Source organism: Hippocampus comes, unplaced genomic scaffold, assembly GCF_001891065.2.
Source record: "Hippocampus comes isolate QL1 unplaced genomic scaffold, H_comes_QL1_v1.1 scaffold91, whole genome shotgun sequence".
NCBI lineage: Eukaryota > Metazoa > Chordata > Actinopteri > Syngnathiformes > Syngnathidae > Hippocampus > Hippocampus comes.
This window is the reverse complement of record NW_017805034.1, coordinates 1651050-1660062: the sequence shown is the minus strand read 5'-3', so window position 1 is coordinate 1660062 and position 9013 is coordinate 1651050. Positions and strand designations below refer to the sequence as shown.

At 43.0% G+C, this 9013-nt stretch overlaps 1 protein-coding gene across 4 annotated transcripts in view; it reads right to left on the bottom strand.

Moving 5' to 3' along the window:
- The window catches only part of foxj1b (forkhead box J1b), a 33525-nt gene extending 25286 nt beyond the window's left edge, over positions 1–8239 (bottom strand). Inside the window, exons 1-4 of one of the 4 annotated variants that reach the window (XM_019863571.1) lie at positions 7880–8239; positions 7705–7767; positions 7234–7394; positions 777–876 (exon numbers count right to left, since the gene is read on the bottom strand). The gene's annotated coding sequence lies outside the window, so the exon portion shown is untranslated. Of the gene's footprint in view, positions 1–776; positions 877–7233; positions 7672–7704 lie in introns of those variants that run through there. The other 3 variants (XM_019863570.1, XM_019863572.1, XM_019863569.1) reach the window with 3 other exon arrangements.
- Positions 8240–9013: the final 774 nt, after the last annotated feature.

Below are 9013 nucleotides of genomic sequence, written 5' to 3'. Positions count from 1 at the left end.
GAATGGATATCAAGTGAGTACAGTGGTACCTCTACTCATGAAATTAATTGGTTCTGCAAGAAATTTCTTAATGAGAACATTTTGGAAGTAGAGACGCGTTTTCTATGTAAATGCCCTAATCCGTTCCAAGCCCCCGAAAATTCAGACAAATGTTTGATCAAGCATAAAAATTGACGAATTGGCGAATGACGAGGACGCTGCACAAACACATATCTATCTATCTCCACGCATAGACACATTGGGAAGAGGTCCCTCTTCGCCAATGAGATGCCAGGACGATGCTCGGTAATAGCCAATGGCGGAGCAGCTATGAGTATGTTGCGTTCAGGAACCTCGGAGTTGCAAGTAGTCTATGAGTATGTTGCGTTCAGGAACCTCGGAGTTGCGAGTAGCAGCCCATAATGTATTTTTACCTTTTGTATCTTGAAATTTCTTTCGTAACAAGAGGCAGTATTTTCCCGTTGAGTTTCATAGCTTGAACATTTCGTACGAAGAGGCTGTCGTTGAAGGCTGTGAAAAGCCTCCTGAGGTCAAACTGTTCGCAAACAATGCCTCAGAATGATGAATATATATATATATATACACACGCAGACTTTATATAAAATATGTTCATTTTGAATTGAACAAGGTCTACATGATAAATCAATTTTCAAAATAATTCAGGATTCATTTGATGATTGATGATTTGTAGAATGAATCCATTATTCGTTCCACCGCGACAAAACGTTTTCCTCGTGCAGACGCGATTCTCAGTAGTTGGAAAAATTGGAACTCACCAAGCTAGTAGAACGGGGGCGGCGGGGGCGACGTTGGCTCCTCGTCAATTTCGATTGCACACACGTGACCCTTCCCTTACTATTGACTTCTGAGGCTGAGCTGAGGAGCAGAAGATTTATTGTGACAATATTTTTTTTTTGGGCCACATGATCATCAGTTCGCAAAACATCTGGCAAACACTGAAAAATAAGATCAGAATTTACACATGAAGTAAACGCCATCATTATTTTTACCAACCAAGGCCCTCTAACAGAACTCAACCTCCCAAATTTTAGCAACATAAAAAAAAATAAAATAAAACGCTTTAAATTATGACAGACATAACGGAGCATTCTGTTGTGTGTTGCAAAGGGGCAAGTGTCCTGTAATATTTCACAATTTTAATAAACATCACAAATCATGATGCTGCCTGTCTGGTTTATGGCTGCCAAAAATGACTGCAATAGTCCCAATGCTACTGCACTTTCTCACCGCTCGTGTGTGTGTGTGTGTGTGTGTGTGTGTTTGCTGAGGCTGGTGCTAATGCATGCAGTCAGGCAGCACTGATACAACAGCGAGAGCAGAAAGAAAAGCCGGCTTTGTGTTCCACTCAGGATCTCGGACACGAGAGTGGCTGGAATGGCACACAGCCCATTGTTGCAGGTTAATTGCGGTCACACACACACACACAACACACGCACACACACACGCACAGAGCCCACTGAGGAAGTGACATTCCCATTTCCTGTTAAGCAGCTGAATGGTAGGAGTAAAATGATGTACTGTCACATGATTCCAACTCATCCAAATCGGTCCGGTCCCAAAAAAACAAAACGAGCAGCACCCAAAACAATCCGTTGAGCTAACCGCTGTGAGCGTTTTCAATGTGATTTAAGCCAAGGAGGGACAGCTAGCCTGTAAACTGTAGATTAGCGTGCATGTTGCCATAGCGGCGGTTTTATCGGAAACTGGTTCATGTCACGCTTTTAAAGAAGAGCCACTGTTCGGCCTTTTGGAGGTACAAAAGACGTTTTCACTTGAAAGGCGCTGCAGAAAATTATGTGGACCATTAACTGTCTTGAATGGGGTTTTTTTTTGGGCTGGTATGTATATATGTATATTCTTTCATACATACAGGGAGGAAAAATGCCGCATGTAGTATTATCCTGACTGTGAAAGGATAAAAGGCTTTTGTGGCGGGCGGAGTTATTTTTATATTGTTATTTTTCCGGTGGTAGGCGGCCAAAATAGCCAAAAGAATGTTCAATATGGTTGCATGCAAGACCCTTTGGCTGGATTGAAAGTGGGGAAAATTTGGTTTCAAAAAAAATCTCTCTACAAAAAAGTAGTTAATTCGTATCAGTGCAACATCGAAATGTGTTTTATTTTTTGCAGCATACATACTAATATGCACAATTGGTGATCAAACACAAAACGCCGTAGCCACTCAGCTGCAGTCATGGGCGGTTTTTGTCGAGGATAAAGAACGTATGCATGTGAGTACTGTCGTATCTGAATGTGTTGCAACTGTGGTCAAATAGATGTTGCGTAAAGGTTGCATGAAATTTGGATTTGTTGGGCCTAAATTTTGAGCTGGAAAAAACAAACAAACAAAAAAAAAGTGACATTTATGGGGCATGAAATTTGGATTTGTTGGGCCTAAATTTTGAGTTGGAAAAAACAAACATTGTGACATTTATGGCAACAAGCTTTGAACATCAAAGCAAGTTGTTTGCTCCAAAACAATTTGCTTCATTTGAAGTTGGGGTTCAGTACACGAACAAAAAAAAAATCTGTCAGCTGTTATTTCTTTTTTTTAATCACTGTACCGGGATATGAATGCTATACTAGCAATATGCAATGCTGTATTAGCTCGCCTATGGCATTTCCAATTATGTGTTGAACTAGCAGACTTTTGAGTGTGTGTGTCATATTTTTTTTATGTACAATGTGTATTTCCTTCTTTTTTTTCATAGTTTTTAGCTATGAAGCAAGCACTTGGGCCTGTTTTTGTTTGTTTGGGTTTTTTTTTTTTTTTTGAAGAATTGTTCATTATCTGCTGCTTGTTGTTAAGATTGCTGCCCAAAAAAAATCTGCCGATGGCTCATACACTGAAAATACCGAAATCAGATCACTCCGAATTCAAGGCAGGACTGTACTAAATACCATCACCCAGTCGGCTCGGAATTGTTTGTGTCCCCGATAAAAAATGGCTTCCCTTCAATGGGCAGTAAGAGAAACGCGGCCAACTCGGCCTATCCAAAGTAACTCCACCTCCCCTCCTGACAAGGGGGAGATCGGAATGCGTCAAATGAGGTTTTCCAAAAGCGTCCGATAAAAAGACATTTTACAGGTGAACGAGCAGCTTGTTACACTGCAGGCTATCGCCGCCACAAACATTCTCACACGCTCTCAGTCCGTGACGGCAGCTGTTCTTTTCGATCCGAGTGGAACAAGTGGCCCATTTCCAAAATATGACTTCTTGGATATGTGACTCAGTGTGTGCACTTATAGCGAGTCTGCTTTGCATCAAACACATTTTTCTGCACTGATGTCTCCCCCCTTCCCTGTGAGGCAGATCGACGCCCGCAGCCACGATGAAACATTCATGATTCCCGCAGGGGGGGGGGGGACTTTGGCGATTTGAGAGCGAGCGGAGACACTGCGTATTGGTTGTACACGACATGAAATGAACACTTATCATGAAATAGACCATTAGTGTACATCCATATTGTACAGCCACCCATATCGTATATAAACAGTGACGGGGTAAATTAATTCAGTGTCTCCGCCGGTGTATAATACAACTTTGTCATGATTGGACCCACCGTGCAGTAGCTTGTTTGTTTATTGCCTTGTCGTGGCCTGTAAATTTAATTGCCACTGACCCATATTACATGAAGTTACATTTTCAGTCCTCTACCAGTTACATCATCATTTCCTAAGATTGGCTTTACATTGTAGGTCCAAGTGGCCAATTCCGATTTAATTGCAGATTTCCGCAACGACCGGATTTTCCACAATGACAGCTAATGTCTTGATATTTGATGTCCGTTAAAAAAAGAAGAACTCGAGTGTGCCACGCGGACAGATGTGCGAGCGTGACTTGTGGTGCAGCGAAGATAACGTGCGCGTGTGAGCCGAATGTGATGGCACATGCGGTCTTTCATAGTGCTGATCCCGCATGCTGGCACGGTGCCTGATATCCTCTCGCTTGTCCTGTTTTCACCGCCCCCCCCTCCACCCGCAACTCTTGAGTGGCGCAATGATCGCAGCTGTCCATCTATCCAAAAAAAAAAAAAAAAGACAAGAGTTTCCGTTTGATGACATCATTGCTTCCTCTAGCGTGCTCGTGATGGCGGATCAGATTCCTTTTTCTCGTTCCTCCCAAAGTCGAGCTACTGCACAGGAAGTGGCCGCAACACTATCCTATCAAACACACCGGGCATCTACGTTGACCCCCATTTTCAATCAATGACATCACTAACTAGATGTGAAGTGTAAAAGCAGCTTCCCGGCATGATGTCACGATTTGCGACTAGGACACACAGTAAAACCCACTAAGCCAGGTGATGACGCAACGGCAGGTCTGAGCCACAACCGAATGGCGTCACTATGGAGGGCAAATAATCCTCGGCTACTCTTCTACTGTACGCTCGGCTAATCACAGATTGACCTACATCGACCGCATTCACGATAGCATGACGCTCAAAGAGCCGCTTCCTTTCCTAGGCCTTTAGATGGACGTTATGTAACAGCGTCTCGGTGGCTTCGACCGGCCTCCGAAATGAGCAAACTGCTAATTATCTGTCTGCTTATCTGTTGCCACGGCTCTGCGTCATTTCAAGTTGATTGCCCCACTCTAAACGTTTACCTTGATGATCGACTGCATTTGATTTCATTTCGACGTCCATTTGCGAAAGGCAAATGTACACACAACGTACTCCAATGAACTACAACGGAGCAATTTAATGACATTCACTACAATAGCTGTATCAAAAAGATCACTTTCGACTGACACTTGATTGGCTCAGCTTGTGAATGCCACATGACCCCCCCCCCCCAAAAAAAATAAAAAATGCGTGAGCCATTATTGATTGTGACCAAAGCTTGAACAACTGGGACGTCGTTTTCATTGGACAGCAAGGGGCAAAATGGCTACCCTGCGAGATGGATTTAAAAAAAATGGGTGGATTTCACTGCTTAATTCATATTCCACAAATACAAAATTAATCATAATCCATTTTCCGATTGGCTTATCCTCACAAGGGTCGCGGCGGGTGCTGGAGCCTATCCCAGCTGTGTTCGGGCAGTAGGCGGGGGACACCCTGAACCGGTTGCCAGCCAGTCGCAGGGCACACAGAGACGAACAACCATCCGCGCTCACGCCTAGGGACAATTTGGAGTGTTCAATCAGCCTGCCATGCTTGTATTTGGAATGTGGGAGGAAACTGGAGTACCCGGAGAAAACCCACGAAGGCCCGGGGAAAACATGCAAACTCCACACAGGAAGGCCATCGAACCCTGCACCTCTGCACTGAGAGGCGGAGGTGCAAAACACCCCCCACCCCCACCCGCGCCACAATTCGAATTTAAAAAAAAAATCAAGCACAGTTTGGTCATCTGAGACAAACTCCAAGTGGAGTTTGTGAAGGACAAGAGTCATCAGAAAACTGCATCACCTGCCCAAAAAGTTGCCTTCACTCTAATGGATGCCGTGGCATAAATAAGCCACCCACTTTGATTAAATCAACACCTCACCAAATTAATGCCTTCTTTTTTTTTTTTCCTGGTGTTAAAAGAGGCCAATTCTAAAATCACCGTTTCCTTGCAATGACCTTTATTGTGGTCACATTTCCACCAAGTGGTACAGGAGCTGCAATGCAGCCTAATTCGGTTAACCTTTCCACCGTGGGTGGCTCCCTGTGACATCATAGCAGTCGGAAGCAATAATAAAGGAACACATTCTGGCTAAGCTCGTGACAATATCCAATTCCTGTTGGAACAAATGTCAAGATCTATTCTGATGAAAAGCCATTTTTTTCCAAGACAATAAATCCATTTTCATTATTCTGATTTTTTTTTTTAAACTGTATTTCCTCCACAGTTAAAATAATTCATTGGCTCAGTCCAAACCAAGGATATTAATGTTCGCAAAAAAATAACCATAACTAAAATTGATAAAAACATATTCGCGACAAAAATAAAATCGAAAATGTTCTCTAAAAAAAATTTAACTGAAGCGACATATTACGTTTATAAATAATTCATTTTTGTTTTTGTCAACATACGTGAGCTTTGAGTTTATTTTGAATGAATTTTTCACGGTATTGTATTTCGGTAAGTCGTGCAGAAAAATTGTAGTTGACACCACCCAAAACCCGGAGACCTTTTTTCCTACCCCCCTCACTTGCACTTGACAAACACCCAATTTATTTAAAAAAAAAAAAAATAATACTAAAACTAAGAATAAACTAAAACGACGCATTTAAAAAAAAAAACATTAAAAACGTATACAATGAATTAAAACCAACTGAATTAAAAAAAATCCAAACAAAATTAAAAATTATAATTAAAAATCCAAAACTGATATAACTATGGACCCGACAGTTGTAATAACATTTAAAAGTCTGTAAACAGTGCAGTTTTTTTGACATTTGGCTTTTATCTCATTTTAGGAAAAGATGTTCTCGGTCTCCTCTTACAAGTCCAGCTCTTTTCCAAAATGTCAATCCTTTTGATCATCTTAAAAGATGACATTTTACCCACACCCGCAAATTCTACAAACATTACTTTGATAATTTCAAAACGGATCATCTCCATCCCAACGCGTTCAATCCAATTTACAGCCTGCGCACAATGAATGGCGTGACAAAGACAATGTTTACATTTGGCTTTTATCTCGTTTCTTCAGAGTATTCTGATATCTTGATTACAATTTCAGATTCATCCCCTTGTATTTGCATGCTCATTCGATTGCGGAAATGTACTTATGACTCACGTTTCTTTGGTTGCGGTGCATTGGGAAATGTTAACTTTTAGGGAACGCAAGCTGAGAGGGAACATTTGCTGCTGAATAGTCAAAAGTCATTAGGCGCGTTAGACGGGCTGTTTCGAGCCCCCCCCCCCCCCCCCCCGTGATCTAACACCACCATTTTCCCTGTGTGACTAATACCCCGACAGGTGGCACACACGCATGTTTTATTGTTATTTGATCTCAGCACATATCTCACACCTAAGTGAGAAACTGGGTCGAACTGCAAAAGCAAACTGCATGGGGGAAAACGGTTGAGAATGTATTCCAATCCCATTTTCTGCACCACTTTTAGGGAGCTGGAACCAGTCCATCGCTAACAACCATTCGCACTCATATTGACACGGTCAGTTGGAATCCAAAAGCAGCAAAAGCATGAAACTCATGGCGAGTGAACCATGATAGTATCAGTGACTGGAAACTAAATTGAGGTTAATACATACATGCAAGGACAAATAGATGATGGATGGATTGATTTGGTTCCACTGCAGGATTGGTGATGTCATCCATGTAAGGTGAGGACAGCTGAGGCCTCATCTGCGGCTTTTTTCGTGCGCCATGATGACATCTAGTGGTCACAAAACACACACGTTAGCTTTTTCATCTGGGGAGTGGAGAAATATGTGCAATTTCAAACTAAAGCAGGAAGATTCCTGCAGTTTCTTTGTTCGTGACATCGCCATGATGACAGTGACCCGACAACCCGCAAGCACCATAGGAACAAGGCAACACAAAGCTTTAAGGATGTCACCACCAAAGCGTCGCACGGCGTCAAAAGACAAAGGTGTCCCAACGAGGTCACAAGATAAGGCTTCATGAGGTGTGAACATGTAACGATAGTGTTGACACTGACATATTGTTTTTGACATTAGACAGAAATAAAAAATATCCCCCGCCCCTCCCTGAGCCATCACCTTATCGTGGTAGGCGGGGTTGGTGTGTCTCCTTGGAGCCAAGTTGTGTGGGACTTCGTGACCCTGGCAGGGGCACCCATGGAGAAAAGATCCCAGGTGAACGATCAGACAAAATACGATTCGTAGACATCCGATGATGAATGAATTTGGACTTCAATTTCCATGGGCCCACCACCTGTGGGAGGAGGGGCTAAAGAGGTCCGGTTAGCAGAGAGCGAGGTGGAGGCCGAGCTGGCTCTCAGGACGTGAAATGTCATTTCTCTGGCTGAGAAGGAGCCTGATCTGGTGTGCAAGGTTGAGAAGTTCTGGCGAGATATCGTCGGGCTCATTTCGACACATTGCTGGGCCTCTGGTGCCTGTGGTGGACACTGTTCCGCTCTGGAGTTGCCCAAAGTTTGGGCACCAAACAGGATTTCAGAGTACTCACCCCTTCCTGGAGTCCTTGGAAGGGGTCCTGAAGAGCGCTCGCGCTAGGGACCCCGTCACCATTTGGCGTGGGTGGTCTAGAAGATTAACTGCTTGCGCAATAACTTTACCCCTGGCAAAGACAAACAATGAATTATTAGGAAACGAGATGCGAGAGCCTGGTTTGTTCTGAAGATAAAAACCTCACTGAACACGTTCCAACACGCCCGCATCATTTTTAGCAACGACCACCACAAGGAGGCGTGAGGAAATGAGCAGTTTGTTTGGAAAATATTGGAAACAGGAAAGGACGTCGCGATGAAGTCATCTTGACCAGGATTTGACTAGGTCATTGCGGTCTTTAGGAAGTCGTGAGCAAATTATAGGAAAGCATGCATTTTCTTAAGCTCGTGGGCACTTTGTTCTTAAGTATGAAGGACGACATCGGTTTTAAAGACTTTTCGGACTTCTTTCTGGCTTTTGAATGAAGTCACGGTCTTGTTTTAGGACAATTATCAGCTTGCTTGGAAGGCTGATGCATTGAATTATACTCAAGACTAAGAACAGGCACATGGCGGATGCTACACTTTGTTGCGTGAAGTCCACCGCCCACCCTTCTATGAAACAAAAACCTTACTGTGCTGTCACTGTTATTTTACCCTCTAAGGCAGGTTTGCAAACTATTACTTTGATTTGGGCAATGTTTTTAGATGGTAAAAAGGAGCTGTCACTGTTGTCGATTTGATGTGGCTGTTAATATTCAAGTATCAGTCAAATGTTGCTGCTAGGTTGCTAATTTGATTATTTAGTTTGACTGAGAGTCCCAAGGTGACTGATAAAACTTTCTTTGTTGCTCTGTTCCCCAACAGACAATTTTAGTTTTGTCTGAGTTCAGCTGGAGAAA